Raw genomic sequence first — 16,410 nt, forward strand, 5'->3', positions numbered from 1 at the left:
GCTTCCTGATGCTACTGCCAAAGCCAAGTCATTCAGGGACATAGGGCCTTTTATTCTACTTTATCTTGATTCACATAATTAATATTATGCTTTTTACTTACTGCATTGCAATTGATTTGAGTGTGTTTGATATTGTTCAACCAGCATTGCAATATATACATGTAACTGTTTTCCTACAGCTGAGCTTCACATTGCCAATCAACAAGATTGTTTTGCTATTGTTTTCATAAAAAGGTATACTGTATCAGCTATGTGTGTTGCTCCTTACTTAGTGTCCTTACTGATTTGCACCTGATCAATATTTCTTGGGCTAGTTGCAGGCAAACAGTCCAACACAGTTGCTGTCCACACCCTTGGGGAGGGGGCCTCATCCACAAACGCAGCTACACAAAACTGGGCCCACATTCCATTGAGGTTTTAGTTAATATACAAGTAACTGCATCTGTGAGGGTTGCAGGTGGGTTGTAGATAAGGATTGTGGTAGCTTTTTTTAAAAAAAAGATGCGCAAATGTGTAATGTCAGGTAATAAATATTTCTGGAATTTGAAAGTTTTATTGAAGCATTGAGTCGTTATTAATGAATTAATGTTGTTTCACAGGAAATTAGGTCACTGTGTCACTTCAAAATCAATTAATACTGTGAAGTAGTTATGCCACATTTTCATATGAGACGTCACTTCTTAAATGGAAGCAGTTTTGGGTGTTCTGCTCATCTCACTCATGCTCATTACCCCTCCCAATCAGAGTCCAACTGTGAACCATTTCTCCACTGATTTCTGCAGAGCACCAAGTCAATGATGTAAAAGATTAAAAAATAAACTATTGTATTAGGAAGTGTGTATTGTGAATGAAGCTTCCATTGTTTAACCCCTTCCATGCTCATGACAGAACGATTCCGTCATGAGCATCGGTTGAGCTGTGCTCATGACGGAACCGTTCCGTCATGGCCCCGCCCGCGCTCGAACCCTTCAGCACCGTGGGGGAATCCGCGCAGCGCTGAAGGGGTTAAACAAAGTATCATATTTTTGGATCTCCGCTGAGCCATCGTGTGAGACACATTTCATTTTGTGCTGATCATCTCTGGAGTGCAGTTGCGGTTGAGTGAGAGAGTAGGTGGAAGATTTCTCTAACCTTTAGAAATGGGTTAGTGTTAAAAAATGTTAAATATAATGTTGCTGTTTTTGATTTGCAAATGCAACCATAACTATTATCATACCATGCCTAATTTATAGAGTCTATAAATAAAATTTGCAATCTGTATAGAAAAGCTCTTGGGCTTTAGTATTGTCGGGTTCATTATATTATTTTTTCCTTCTTACTATTCATCTTTCTAGTTGTCTTCATGGCTGCTGTTGCTGAGGACTTTTTCTTTTTTATGTCTATTCAAATTATATTTTTGTATGGCAATGTTCTCAGTGCTCTTTATGAGGTTGACTTGAGATTTTGTTTAACTTTTTTAGTTAGGGATAAGTTTTAGGGTTCTGTGTTTCGGTAATTGTGCATTCATGGCATTAATATGCATTTTTTCTCTTTACTTTATTTACTAAAAATCCTGTTCTAAATCTATGTTTGCCTTATTTATAATCTAGAACTCAGGTATTAGTGATTTCTCAATTATTCTGTTCTACTCTACTGAAATGTATATTTTTTTGGTTGCAGAGGATGGTTTGCATTAGAGCACCTCCTCTTTAAAGGTTCTTCTGACAAGATGTTATAGTTTTGGATCAATTTGTCCTGATCAAAGAAAAAATAAGATTTTGGAGATTTGTCAACTTTCCTGGTGCCTGGTTCTCCTACTAGGTGACAAACTGTGTTACTTTGTGGTCCTGAATGAACTAGAAGTGTAAGTATGAATAGGGAGAAGCTGAGTTTATGAATGAGTGTTGGGACAAATTGTGATGATGAATTTATGTTTCTGTGCGGAATTGTTTGGATACATGATGATGATCATGGGCTCAATTGGTGGGTTGATTACAGTTGTGACAATGTATTGGTTACTTACTGTTGTGATGATGTATCATTCCTATTTGAAAAACCTAATTGAAGTTATCTGTCATTTAAATAGAAGATGGTTATTGGATTTCGTCGAAAATCTAAGCTCTTGAGATATTGAATATTTGTCGGTATTTTGGTGCGTAGAGCGATGCGACTCTTACACATCAGTAGGGATTCTAAATTAATGAATTTTCCTTTCAAGATTTGATAGTCTAGCTTGGGTTATTGTGCCTACCTCAAGTGCACGGATGAAGTAGATAACTCAGTGGTAGATTCCTGCTCATAAATTGCCTAGCAAGAGTTTTGTTAGATTGTTGTAGTTCTTTCTAAGCCTGGGCAAAGCACTACGCTACGCTCGCGTAGTTTGCGATGTTTGCGCTACTTCATACGACGCGAATTGAACGTAGCACAGTGCAAACACGCGTAGCGTAGCGTAGTGCAGTGGTAATTTTTTGCCTGCTAGCGGTCCTCAACGTCAAGTTGGCAACCGCAAGCAAGCAAAATGACATCCCGGCAAGACTTTTTCCTTGTTCGCGATCAGCAACATCAAGTTGTCGATCGCGATAATAAACCTCCCGGCGAGATTCTCAATGCGGGGAGGTCAAGTTTCTCATTGCGAGTGGTCACGTATGCTCGCGACCGCTCGCGATGAGAAACTACCAGTCCGCGTTGAGAAAGCTGCTGCTCGAGTAAAAATCTACTCGAGCAGCAGAAAACTACAGCTCGCACTGTGCAAGATGCCGTTTGCAATGATTGCACAGTGCCGGATGCTTGTCCGCACTGTGCAATCATTGAAAACGGCATCTTGCACTGTGCGAACAGGGTACTACGCAGTTCGCGAAGTGCTATGCGTAGCTCGCGAAGAGCACTTTGCATAGCTACGTGTAGCGCTACTTCGCAAACTACGCCCAGGGTTAGTTCTTTCTCTTATTGCTTGAATGAAAAAAATATCATCTTTATTGAGCTGCCTTAACTGAAAACTTGACTTTTATTTCCTTACTAGGGTGAACAAACAAAGGTTTATTGATTTAATCAGTTTCGCAATCATTTCCCTGTTCACAAAGAAATCGCATTATGGCTGACTGCTCAGACAGGGAGCCATGCTGGGATTGATGTGACGTCACCCCTTTATGTGCTCTAATTGGTTGTCTGCCAGCATAGTTGTGCTGTGATAGGTTGACCTTTGACAAAGCTGTGCTGCTGTAGGTTGTTGTTTGTTGAGTTTTTTGTTTATGGTATTTTGATTTTGTTTAACTTATTTGGTGGATTTGAGCTTTTTAGGGGTAACACATTGGTGTAATATTTATAAAACCCAAACCTAAGAAAAAGGGAATACCAAAAGAGGGACATAAGTTGCAGAGTTAGGGGACATCAGCAAATGAAATGATGGAAGAAGTTATGTATGAGACATGTTTCTGGATTTCTGAATGGAATCAATATACAAAGCATGATGAAGCTTTGCAGTTTGCAATGGAGAGTACCTTTAATATTTAAAAAAATGATTTCCTCAGACAAACGATGTATTATATGATACCAATGCCGAGAACCACACAGTTTGAGGAGCTCAATAAATGGGATCGAATAGCAAAAGAGAAAGAGAGGGACAAGGAAGATAGAGCTATAAGGAAGTCATTCAGTAGTTTACTAGAAGGTAAACTAGATCACCAAGAGAGCATGTGGTGGGGAGATATGGTGGAACATGTTAAAACCTTCCCAGCTATTGTTACAGGAGAAGAACAACACAAACCTAAAAAGAAAGGAGCGAAAAATGAATCAGATGATGATTACAAATTCATAAATGAACTGTTTATTTTAAGACCTCCTCTGTATACACATAGAGAGTTGGAACCAACCCAGACCTTGGTCGGGGTTGGCAGGGATGTATCTCCATACAGCAGTTGTAAAAGCTCTTACTAGAACTATACAGAGTGCTCCATAAGAAGTGTCAGTACAATGCCAATACCTAGTATGAGTGGGATTAGCGCACAAAAGGACCAGGCAAATTATACCTGAAACAGCAGTTGTGGTAGAGCCACACCAAAAGTATTTTGCATTCAAATTCTAAAAGTAGAATTTGGAGAGATATTGTGGGGAAATGTGGATTTGAACAAATTATTGATCTACAATGCTGATGAAATATTTGATTAAAGTAGCAGCCAAATGTGATAATAAAGCTCATGATTGTGAAAGATTGGGTTGTTGGTTGACTAGGGTGTGAGCTCTGGTCGAGCAACAGCCTCTATCCTTGGCAGAGTGAACCACTAAAAAGTCAACAAATTAACCTGTGGTTAACCCTAGGTGGCTTGGCTCATAAACATTCAGACTTAATTTAGAAGCAATGTGTAAAATATTTATGCATCATGCACACATTAATAAAGTGAAAACATAACACAAGAACAATCTCACCACAAATTTGAAAAATAGAGTACATTTCAATAAAATAAAATAGAGTAATTTATAGTTCAAGTCCGAATAAATGTATTCTGCCAGAAGGCCACGAAAGATGCAATGAAAATTTTACAGAACTAATAAAAATACACTGTAAGTTTACAGTAAAAGACATTCAGAAAAACATATTAAAGTCACAGTTCTCTCCTATTCCTAATGGAAAAGCGAATAAAATGAATAACTGCATGACATAAAAAAACAGGTGATAAACGCTGCAACAATTTGAGACTCTGTTTGGCGGATCTGCAATCACAGAAATGTAAATAACGAACATGTTATGTGTCGCCTAGGAGCAGAATAAAAACTACACAGACTCATAAAATGCTGCTGGCTAGTACCATTACAAGGACAACAGGAAAGGGATAAAAACCAACTGCTCTGTAGAGGGTAAGCAACTAAAAAATAAGCAAGATTGAACTTGAAAAGCATTAAATAGAAATTATGCTCTGCATTAGAGAACCAGTTTAGGTAAAATTCAGGTCAAACCGGGGTCACAGTCTCCATGTGGTAACTCACTGTTTCCAACACCGATAATTTATTAGACTGAATTAGATTTACATAAAAAAGGGACTGACTCACAGCCTTCAAATTACTGTCAATCACAGTTAGAAAATGAATTAACTGTGGCACGCCCATGCCAGTAAATGTTTTTCTAATTTATGCCAAACAGGGATGTTAAGACAGTGATCTAAAGCGATGTAATCAGAAAGGATAAGGCGGTACCATTTTGTAAATGGTGAGCTCCAAATTTTTATCCATAATAAGAATGGGGCCAGTATGACAGCATCCTCAATGTATGTTAAATTGGCCTCTGTGGGGTTAATATGTTTGGAAGTGCCAATAATTTAGAAATAAATCTATTTTCCACTGATCATAAGCCGTTAGAGTTGGCATACCCCCACACCCCCACCCTGTAAGTGCCCAAGGAGAACCAATTTGCTTTATATAGGACAATATAGGAGCAGATTATCAAGCCAGGCAATAAAATTATCGCCGCTTTAGCGGCAGAAAACTGCAGATAAAACGGCAATAATGGGCTTGATAATATGCTCTATGGAATTCCAATTGAAGCCCATGTTAGATGTGAAAGACATCTAACATGGGCTTCAATTGGAATTCCATAGAGCATATTATCAAGCCTATTATCGCAGTTTTAGTGGCAGTTTTCTGCCGCTAAAGCGACGATAATTTTATCGCCTGGCTTGATAATATGCCCCTAAGTCCTTTGTATTGTATGTTTATGTTTAGGTTTCCTGGCAAAAACAAGATTGCATCAACTTGGTTTCCCATTTTGAGGCTATGCTGAGACAGTAACTTATCCCAATTAAAATGTACACCTATTTCGATCCCTAAATTATAAAAATTTAAAACTTTCGTAATGGGTGTCTCATCAATTACAAATCTATCTGAACGAGTATTTCTAGGTCCACAAGTCACAATAAAAGATTTTCTGTGATTGACCTTCTGATTCAGATTTATTGTAAAATCATTTAAAACATTCAGTAAAAGTTGCAACCCATTGGCTGTACGTGACAACAACACGATAGAGCATGGAGAGAATTATTCTGGACAAATAGAAACCAGCTATAATTATTCCGAAATACGGACGCTGCCACACCTGAAACATCTGCAGTATGGAATTATCACCGCATAATAAATTCAATATACATACAAAATATAGCCTTCCCCACTATGCGACAAAACACGTGTTGGCTGCAGAACATTACTGTGAAGATTTGTACGAAATAAAGACAAGGACAAAGAAGAAGGAATACTCTTTATATATTACTTCTTGAGCATTCATTTGATTATCATCTGTGGAAACACGCTACACACCTATGCTATTTCATATGCGCTACGTGTGCTAAGGAGTTTTATTTGTCACAATGCAGTTTAACTCCACTCAAAGTTCTATTCTCCTTCGCAGGGGTTTGGAATATACTCTGGAGGGCAAAGCTACTGATACTGAAAGTACAGTTATGAGGATCACAGGGAAAATAGGCCATATCCCTTTCATATTTATGTCTATATATGGGCCCAACGAAAACAGAGTCTCCTATACTTTTTCCTAGGCCTAAGCATTTCATACAGGAAGTCAAAATATAGGGCGGACTTTAATACTGTCCTAGGCATGGGCATGGGCATGACCTACCTACATTGGGTTATGTAGATAGGTCATTCACAGGTTTCACACCCACTGACCTCCCCTAGCATTGACAGAGTCTATGAGCAACCTCGATCTAAAAGACACCTGGAGGCACCAACACACCCAGGAAAGAGATTTGACATTTTATTCTCCAGGGTCCATAAATCATATCCCCACATAGATGTATATTTGACATCTAGAGGCCTTCTGCCCGCATCTCTGACTCTACAATAGGCGAATGCTCTCTGTCCTATTTTGGCTCTGTATATAGCTGTTCCAGGCCCCAAAGTCCCGCTCCTGGTTTACTAATGAAATAGCTGTCTATGACCTAGTGGTGTGTTAGAACATAAAAGAAGCACTTGAGAGGTACAGAGAGGTCAACGGTAAGGATGGTGTCAGAAGTACTACCATGGGCACCATTCTTGATGCCTTCAAAAAATACTATTTGACCCTCTTCACCCACAAACACCTAGACCTTCAACAACAAGATGATTATCTAAGGTACTACTCACCCTTTCAGGCAGACTTTGAAGAGCTAGAGGAGCAGTTAACGACACAAGAAATTAGTGAGGCAATTAAAAACATGCTTAGCAATAAGGCCCTAGGGTCAGGCAGCTTCTCATCCTCCTTCTACAAAACATTCTCAGCTCTATTGGTAGTCCCGTTAACTAAAACATTAATTTACTTTCAGAACTCGAAGACAGTAACTGGCTCCATGTTGACATCATGCCTCACACTGCTGCTCAAGCCCGACAAAGAGACCACAGATTGTGAGTCACACCGATCCACAGCCCTTCTAAACTACAACACAACAAGTTATGCTTCTGTTCTCCTAAAACATCTTCCCTCGATTTGGCCTAAGTTGGTAAGAGTACAACAATCCGGATTTCTGAAATATCACCAGACTGGCTTATGGTCTCACAGATCTGCACAACAAAACTAACAACCCGCCCAGAATGAAGCACAAGTTAACTCTTTTCACTGAAGATGTTCTGTGCTTCGTGGTAAATCCTGAACACTCCCTATGGCCATTCAACTCAAATTGGACAAATTCTCCTAGGTGTCAGGGTTGAGCCTTACTTAGTCCAAATCACAGGGATTTGGCTTAGCAGATCCTCTCCAATGCACAAAACAATGGGTACGGAATGCTGATTTTGAATGGTCAACAGCAGCATCAAGTCCCTGGGGATATGCATACCTGCTAACTCTAAAGATCACTATGTCTGTGATGTGACCCCTCCTAACTACTCTATTTAAAGGTTAGTACCACTGAGGAAAGCTAGATATTTCCTGGTTTGGATGCACAGCCATCCTGAAAATGAATTTAAAACCACAATTGCTGTATATAGCTTCTCTCCTCAGCTCATATACCTGCCAATATACAAAATAAACTACTAAAATTTGTTTGGCAAACAAGAAACCAGGTTTGTGTATACAAGTTTTCCCTTTCATGATAGAGGGGAGCATGAGCTTTCCAGAAGTAGGTACTTACATCCAAGCGACCCAGCTTTGTCTGGCCCTAGATTGGAATGCCAACCCACGCGATAAACTCTGGGTCAATGTTGAACAATATTATTCTAGAATTCAATTGACCCACCTGTTATGGCATCCAGGAAAAGTGCATACAAAAGTTCATGCCTTGCTGTGATCTTCTTCAATTCTACTTGTTTAAAGGCAGCAGGTTTGCATTAGGAGGGGATGAACACTTTCCCCTTCCCAATGACACCCTTTACCTTGAATGCATATTTTCCGCTGGGCCTGAATGACCCCAGCTTCTGCATGTGGAACTCACATAAGCCACCTAGGCTCATGAAGCTTTACAAGGAAAGTGAACAGCTGTCAACTGATGCTTTTAACAGCTGCTTTAAACTACAGTGATTAGATGACTTTCGCCTTCAACAATTGCGGTACTGGGCATCAAAGGTGGTAGTCAAGGGAGGGAGGACTTAGAGACCCCACACAACTGAAAGCTTTATTTAACAACAAGGCACAAATTTGTCTTGAAGTGGGAAAGTGACCTTGGATGTGAAATTCCTGAGGAAACATGGGACAATGTGTGGGGGAGAGACATTCAATTATCCATGTGTACACAACAACACAGAAAATTCATGCAAGCTGTTGACAAGGTGGCACCTACCCCAGCTACATTCAAGGCAATATTTGGAGGGTCTGACAGATACTGGAAGGGAGACAGGGAGGGGGGATCATTCTTTCGTGTATTGTGGTCATGGACACACATTACTGCCATCTGGAGCAAACTGCTTTCACATATCAAGGCTATGACAGAGTGGACATACATCTTCGGCCCTATTTCTCTTATAGGCAACAGAGACAAGAAAAATATATTTTCCTTAACCACTCTCATGGGGAAATTCATCTTTCATTTATTACTAGTGGCTGGTTTCTCTAAAGCGCAAATGTGGAAGCAACCAACGTCTCCTCCTATCAATATCTGGTGGGGCAAGGTTTGGTCAACTAAGGCCGTGAAAAATTGTCAGCTACTGTTCACGATAGAATGTTTAAATCTGACACACTTGGCTTCCCTTTACCACCCATATTAAAAGGACCCAGGTAGTGAGGGGATCCCACAGTGCTATCAGATACTATTCGTTGATCACAGCTTTACAACCTCACTTTATCATTGTTACTGTATGGTGACTTGACAGGAACATTCAACCTAGAGAGGCGTTCAAGGCTGGGAGTTTTTTCTCATAGGGCATAAAGTTTACAACCCTTTGATGACAACCCCCAAAATATATAAGGGTCTATCCCACATTCTACTCCACAAGGTCATTGCTGTGGTAACTCAAGTTTATTTACTTATGTGAATTTGTTCATACATTTGTCTTCATCTGCACTCCAAAATGTAAGTATAGTGTTTACAAATGTAGCGCCAAATACCAGTTTCATATTTGCATAATTGCACGTAATTTTGAACAATTTCCCCCAAATTTTGCATGATTCTGCAAAGCAAATTACACATATTTTTCACACCTCTAATGACCTTCTTCACTCCATTTAAGATGTTAGAAGGTAGACCTTGTAGTTCCTTGTAGTGCTCTACAGCAAAGATATCTTGAGAGTTTCTGTTCTCATCCCTGAAGTTACTCTTTGTCTTGGCAGGGGTGACTGCATCATAGAGACTGCAACACGTATGTTTTCTGGCAGCTAGTAAAGTAGAGCAGTCCAACAGAAGAGGGTGGGACATTTGGTGGGACATTTGGTGTGGTCTGAAATTATGGGCTTGCTAGGTTAATGTTTGTCAGGTGTGTGATTTAGTACAGGTGAATGCTGTTCCCTATAGTTTTCCAATTGGAAGTTTTCAAATACCTGTGGTAGTGAACTCGCTGCAGAGCTCTCTGCGTAAAGACATATGCCACAGCTGAAACTTGGTTTAAAGATACTAATAGTAACTTTACTGTCATAATTTCAGTTTTAAAATTCTCTATCTCCTGGTTATGGGTGGAGACTCATAAGTCCTACTACTAGGCTGATATTTCTCCCGTAAAGATTTTTGCATACACATGCATGAAAATGTACCCGTGAGAAGATCTCCATATGGAGATTTTCCTACTTAAATAGTCCTCAGACTCTCTACTTGAAATTTGATTTCTTTTGTGTTGTTTCTTTTTTTTTAGCATTCTGATGTAGCCTCAGTCTTGCATAGTGCTTTAAAAAACCATAAAATAAATGCATCTCAATGATCAAATAGTAATTGTATAATTAGAAGACATGAACCCCTTGAAACTGAAAGAGTAGATATGTAATTAAAGAAACGTACTGAAAGGCATGCGTAAAGAAACAACAGGTAATTTATTAATCTCTAGCAAAAGTAAATTGCTTTGCACACTAGACTGTAAGAATTATTTTAAGAATTTCAAAATCACTCAAAATGGTTTCTGCTTTACAGATAACAATTGACAAGACCCTTTCCCTAGACTATCTGGAGTTACATTCTGAATGCCGAAATATAGATAGCCGGGCTTGCACTGCACTTTATATCATGGCATGAGGCACTTTAAGTTAAATACTGAGGAGCACTGTATTGTTATGCCAAGCTTACAATTTGGCTGTAGGGCATTAGTCAGATTCCACAGCACTTTAAATCGCTGCATGAGGCACTTTAAGTTATATACTTTACAATACATTAAATGAATGAAGTGCTCCAGGAATATTGTTTATCAGAGGGCCCATCAGCCATTAGGTAGATAACCCCCAATTCCTCTAGAAAGATAGCAGCAGCCAAATGAAGGCTACCGGAAATCATACATATTTCCTTTGCATCTAGCCCCCAGAAGCATTGTAAAATCTGCATTACAAACAAAGTTTCATCTATAAGACTGTGTTACAAGCCACAGTGCCATAAAGACTACATTGTGCGGAGCATTGGAACAGCATTCAAAGATATAAATTATTGACCCCACCAAGTTAATTAGTATAATATTCAATAGCGGCTCCTGGTGGGAGTGCTGCGGGGTGGTGGGGCGGGGCGGGGGAGGAGCAGGGTAGGGGGTAGTAAACTACAGAATATGCGCTGCATTGCCAAATGCAATGCAGCTAGCGTAACAAAATTAGTTTATTTAATTATTTGTTTACTTACCTCCGTTTGGCCGTATTCCGCGGTTTACTACCCCACCCTGCTCCTCCCCTGCCCTGCCCCACTGCCCCGCAGCACTCCCACCAGGAGCCGCTACTAATTTTTATTATAAAATGTTTACTTATTGTGAGCAAATAAGCATCTTTTAAGTAATAAAGTTCAAAATAACATCAATGATATATCCATCATTTTTCAATGTCTAAGGGTCCAAATGCCCGAATAGCTAAATGCAGGAACTGAACACGTTATGGTGTTTGATGCAGCCATAGCCAACACGTGTTTCTCAGAGAAACCACGTCTTCAGAGCTACAGACAAAAGAATACATGGAGAGAAAAAGAAGACAAAAGAAAATTTTGAGTCAGGTATAAAAAATCAAAATTGCTCACTTATACATAAAGCAACATAGTATTGCAACGCCACGATAGGTAAATTACATTAAGAAGTGACAAAAAGAAACAGAAAATACATATAGGGAGGACATGTGAAAACTTCACAGAAGGCAGAAAAGAATACAAAGAAAACCAGGGATACATAAAGTAAAAATATCAAGACAGAAGCAAATTAAATAATTCAACAGGTCTATTCAAATACAATTACTTCTGTATAGATATCAGACACCGAGGCAGTGGAATCATGCCTACCTCATAAATTAAATATGACTTTACATTTGATCTCTGGAAAGAGAGAAGAGACATATCCAGGTCGATATCAAACAGCGAGTCTCATTTTCTGCTTTCTGTATATTTTTCTTGTGTCATGTCTATATATTTGTATATATATATATATATATATATATATATATATTCACTTAAAAAACCATAAGTTTCACACATGTTATAGTTAGGTGGACATTTCACTCGTAAAAAACCAATGAAATTCCCCCGTTATAGTTAGTTCAGATAACTATAACTCGCGCGCCCGCAATCCACTGCTCATGACATCACATATTACATCACTCATGACATGGTCAGTGGCATCACTCATGACATCACTGATGACATCATCCTTGTGATCGAGTGGCGATCACGCGAGTTATAGTTATCTGAACTAACTATAACGGGGGAATTTCATTGGTTTTTTAATAGTGAAATGTCCACCTAACTATAACATGTGTGAAACCTATGGTTTTTTAAGTGAATTTGCAAGGTTTTTTAAATGCTAATTCCTAACTATAACGTGTGTGAAACCTATGGTTTTTTAAGTGAATTTGTACGGTTTTTTAAATGCTAATTTATTTATGTTTTATTATTTTTTTTATATATTTTTTTTTGGTTTTTCACCGTGCGCGCACCGTGCACGCACACCCGCGCTTTCTTAAAAAAAAAAAAAAAATGTTCTGCCTTCGGGGTCCTTCAGGGACCCCCTGACAAAGGCTAGGGGGTGAGGAACTCTCTACCCTGCCCCTTTTTCACGTTCGCCACCTTCCTTTTTCACTCTCGCACTGAAAACAAACAAAATGGCGGCCGAAACTTCCTGATTTCGACCGATTCGAACGTTGACTAACATGTAACCACCAATCAGAATTACACTCACGCACGTTAGGGTGCTCGCACCGTGCGCGCACGGTGCGCGCACGGTGCGAGCTGATAGATATTTATATGCTTTTAAATGCTATTTTCTCAGGAACTACTGAACAGATTGACACGGGACCTGCAAAAGGCATTTCCCTGACCGGAGGACTACCTCTCTGCCAAATTTCAAGTAATTCTGTTCAGCCGTTCGGGCTGTACCTTCGACTAAAGGTCCTATGGAAAAATGCATGGGGAAAACGCGTTTTGGGACCCCCCTTTTTTCTCGGCTTTCGCTTGACGAATCACCCCGAGACTTTCAGGGTAGGAGGTGAACGGAGCGCCCCATTAGTTTTGAAAATTTCGCGAGGATTTGTCAACTGGCGCCAAAGTTATTCAAAATAGAATTTTCTGATTTCCTATGGAAACTCGGTCCTAACTATAACTATCTACTGGCGACCGCCAGTAGATAATATATATTACCTACTGGTGGTCACCAGTAGGTAGTTTTAGTTAGGACCTATTTTCCATAGGAAATCCGCAACATTCTATTCCAAATAAGTCTGGCGCCGGTTGGCGAATTTTCGCAAAATTTTCCAAACTTTTGGCCAGCACCGTTCCGCTCCTATCCTGAAGGTTTTGTGGTAATTCGTAAAGCGGGGGCCGAGAAAAAAGAGGGGTCCCAAAACGCGTTTTGCCCATTCATTTTCCCATAGGACCTGTTGATGCAGCTACAGCCCGAACTGCTGAACGGAATTACACCAAATTTGGCAAAGAGGTAGTCCTCAGTTCAGACTCGTGCCTTTTGCATAAATGGTGTAAATCCGTTCAGTAGTTCCTGAGAAAATTAGAGTAAAAAAGATAGATATATCTATGGCCTCGGAGGATCCGCGCACCCTATGCGCACCCTAAGGGCACCCTCCCCGAACCGAGCACGCACCCCCCCGATAACGCGCTGAATGCTAATTGGCTGTCAAGTGTCTGAGTACATTCAAAATCAGGAACTGTTGGCAGCCATTTTGTGCCTCGGTAGAAGCGAGGCTGATTAAGTGAGGGAAATAAGTGTGTGAAAGATGTAAAGGGGGTAGGGTAGAAATACTCTGACCTCTTGTGTTGCTTAGGGGGTCCCAGAAGGACCCCCTGGGGCCCCCTTTTTTTTTTTTAAACGGCAAAATGCGCTCAGGGTGCGCGGATCCGGACGGATAAAAAGAACCCCGAAGCGTGAGCTTCCGCGCTTTGTTAATAATTAGCCCCGGGTGGGCCAAATCCCGGGGGCAAATTGTTATAAATTAATAGGGGGAGGGGGGCTGCGTGGTCCCCCTCCTGCAGCCCTCGAGGGCACTGGGGACTGCCACCCCCCAGGGCCGGCTTCTACAGTGTCCTGGGGTGCCCACCCCCAGGACACTGTTGTTTGCTATGAGAGGGCGGGAGTCTCCCGCCCTCCCATAGCAAACTTTGTTAGGATTTTGAAAGAGAGAGCAGGGAAACCTCCTCTCTCTTTCAAAATCCAAACGATATTGCTTTTCCACACGGTGAGCTGCATGTCAGCAGCTCCCCACGTGGAAATGCAATGCCAGCTCCTGAAGGATGCGGCGAGCCGGCTGGGACCGCGGGGGCGTTGGCGCTCCCCCCACGGTCTCCAACATTTTTTTGGGATGGGGTCCCCGGAGATGATAAAAATTAGTGATAGAGGCTATTTTTTTTTTTTACGGTAAAATTAGGAGTTGCGCATCCTAACGCGCTGGGTGCACGGTTTCTCTTGTGTTGGGTGCGCGGTTCCTAACGCATTGGGTGCGCGGATACAAGGAAAAAAAACTTACATTTTTGGGAGATAAACATCAAGCTTAAGTGTTTTGTTCTTGAGTGGCTCTAAAATGAGCCGTTGTGTTCATTGAGAGTTGTTGGTACTTATAAGTAAGTACCTATACAGAGTCTAAAGTTGCTGAGGAAAACTCTGTTTCCTTCATCAGTAAAGTGTACTGCATCACTCCTATACATCTCTTGCATATGAAAGCGCAGATTGCTATTGTAAATGGATCCCATTCTATAGTCTCGGAGAAAAGCAGAAACAGATTTATTCACATGTTTCCTAGCTTTCTCAATTTGTGGACAAAAATGATTGGACCAGTTCCATTTCTGCCTTTGGCATATTTTAGAATACACAAAGGCAGTTTTGGGAAAAAGTGAAATCAATTCTGCAAAGGTGTCCTTCATAAGCATTTCCAGACCTACCCCAGTCAAAGTGCCTAGGTCATTGCCACCACAGTGCACTATTATGAGGTTAGGGTGTTGGAAATGCATAAGGGATTTTACCAATGGAATTAATTGGTGCCACCCTAACCCTCTCTGTCCAATCCATTTAATGTCTACATTTGGCAAACCTAGGTCTTTGTGAATGCCTTTGTTTTCTGCATACCTTTGGCTCCAGAAAATATAGCTGTGTTCCACAATCCACACTCTAAGCATCTTGAAGGGAGGTCTGGATGCACTCAGATGGTCTCTGTAAATGAAATGGCAGTTTGAAAATCAAGATTTTTCTAAAATGGTGGCTAAGATGCAGTTTTGAAAAAAGACAAGAAATCATTGGTTGTTTGACAACCTTCTACACTGAAAGGTAGGGTGCATGTTTCTGTTTTTTAAACACATTATTCTTATTGGTTAACAAAAAGTGATTGAAAGGAACATTATATATGATAAGCTGATATGTTGAAAAATCAAGCACACTTGCTGTTTTGATTAGCAACATTGTGTGCTGAACTTGTGACCTGTGTGCTCAGTTCAGTGTTTCATGACCTGTTTCTATGCTAAAAGGAAGAAGGTAGATTGGGGTTAGGGTTCAAATGTATGTCATTTGGAAAGGGTTGAAATGTTTAACCAATAGAAATGTGTGTTTTGAATTTATGTTGGGAGGAATGTGATTTGATGTTTACCTGTATATGTGTGGAAAATGAGAGGTAAACTTTGCCATTCTTTGGTTTTGCTGACAGGTGCACAGTGCAGAGATTCTGTATAAGAAAATCTGGTGTGTGACTGATATACTTCTTAATCTACAAAACAACTTGAAAGGTGAGTTATTTATTTGTAAGGGGAAGTATGTGGTCTATTTTGATTTTAATCAGACTAATGTATTTCTCCTGCTAAAGTGCAGGGAGTACTTATTTTTGTCTACAATCTTATTGACTGTGTGTGTGCATGTAGAAATCATTCTGTGATACGCATTTGTGTCTTTCATGTGTTTGCAGGCAGTTAACTGTGCTGTTTTTATATTTTGGTACAATTAGAAATCAGTCATTTTTTATGAATTTGCAAAATGAGTCATGTTTCTACTCTGAAATGTAGTATTCGTAGATTAAGAAATGTGTTTTGGTATAGTGCAAGGGATGGTGTTGTTTGTCTAGGATCACACAGTGTGTCTGTGTGCATTTAGGAATCATTTTGAGAGAAACATTTTGGTACTAATCTGTAGTAGTAGATTTTGTGGAATGTGTGCAGTCACCTTAGATCTTGTAGACTAGTAAATGTATTTTGTACAAGGGATAGTTGTCTGTCTACAGTCACACTGTGAGTCTGTGTGTATTTGGGTAAGCATTGTGAGAGAAGCATTTGGTAAAATTATGTATTTGCTGACAGACAACTGTTTTAAAACCTGTCATGTTGTCAAGTTTTAATAGCATTAAAAGCCTGTCTTTGCTTTTGCATTGATAAAATGAGTCAG

Source organism: Triturus cristatus, chromosome 5_2 (assembly GCF_964204655.1).
Source record: "Triturus cristatus chromosome 5_2, aTriCri1.1, whole genome shotgun sequence".
Classification (NCBI taxonomy): domain Eukaryota; kingdom Metazoa; phylum Chordata; class Amphibia; order Caudata; family Salamandridae; genus Triturus; species Triturus cristatus.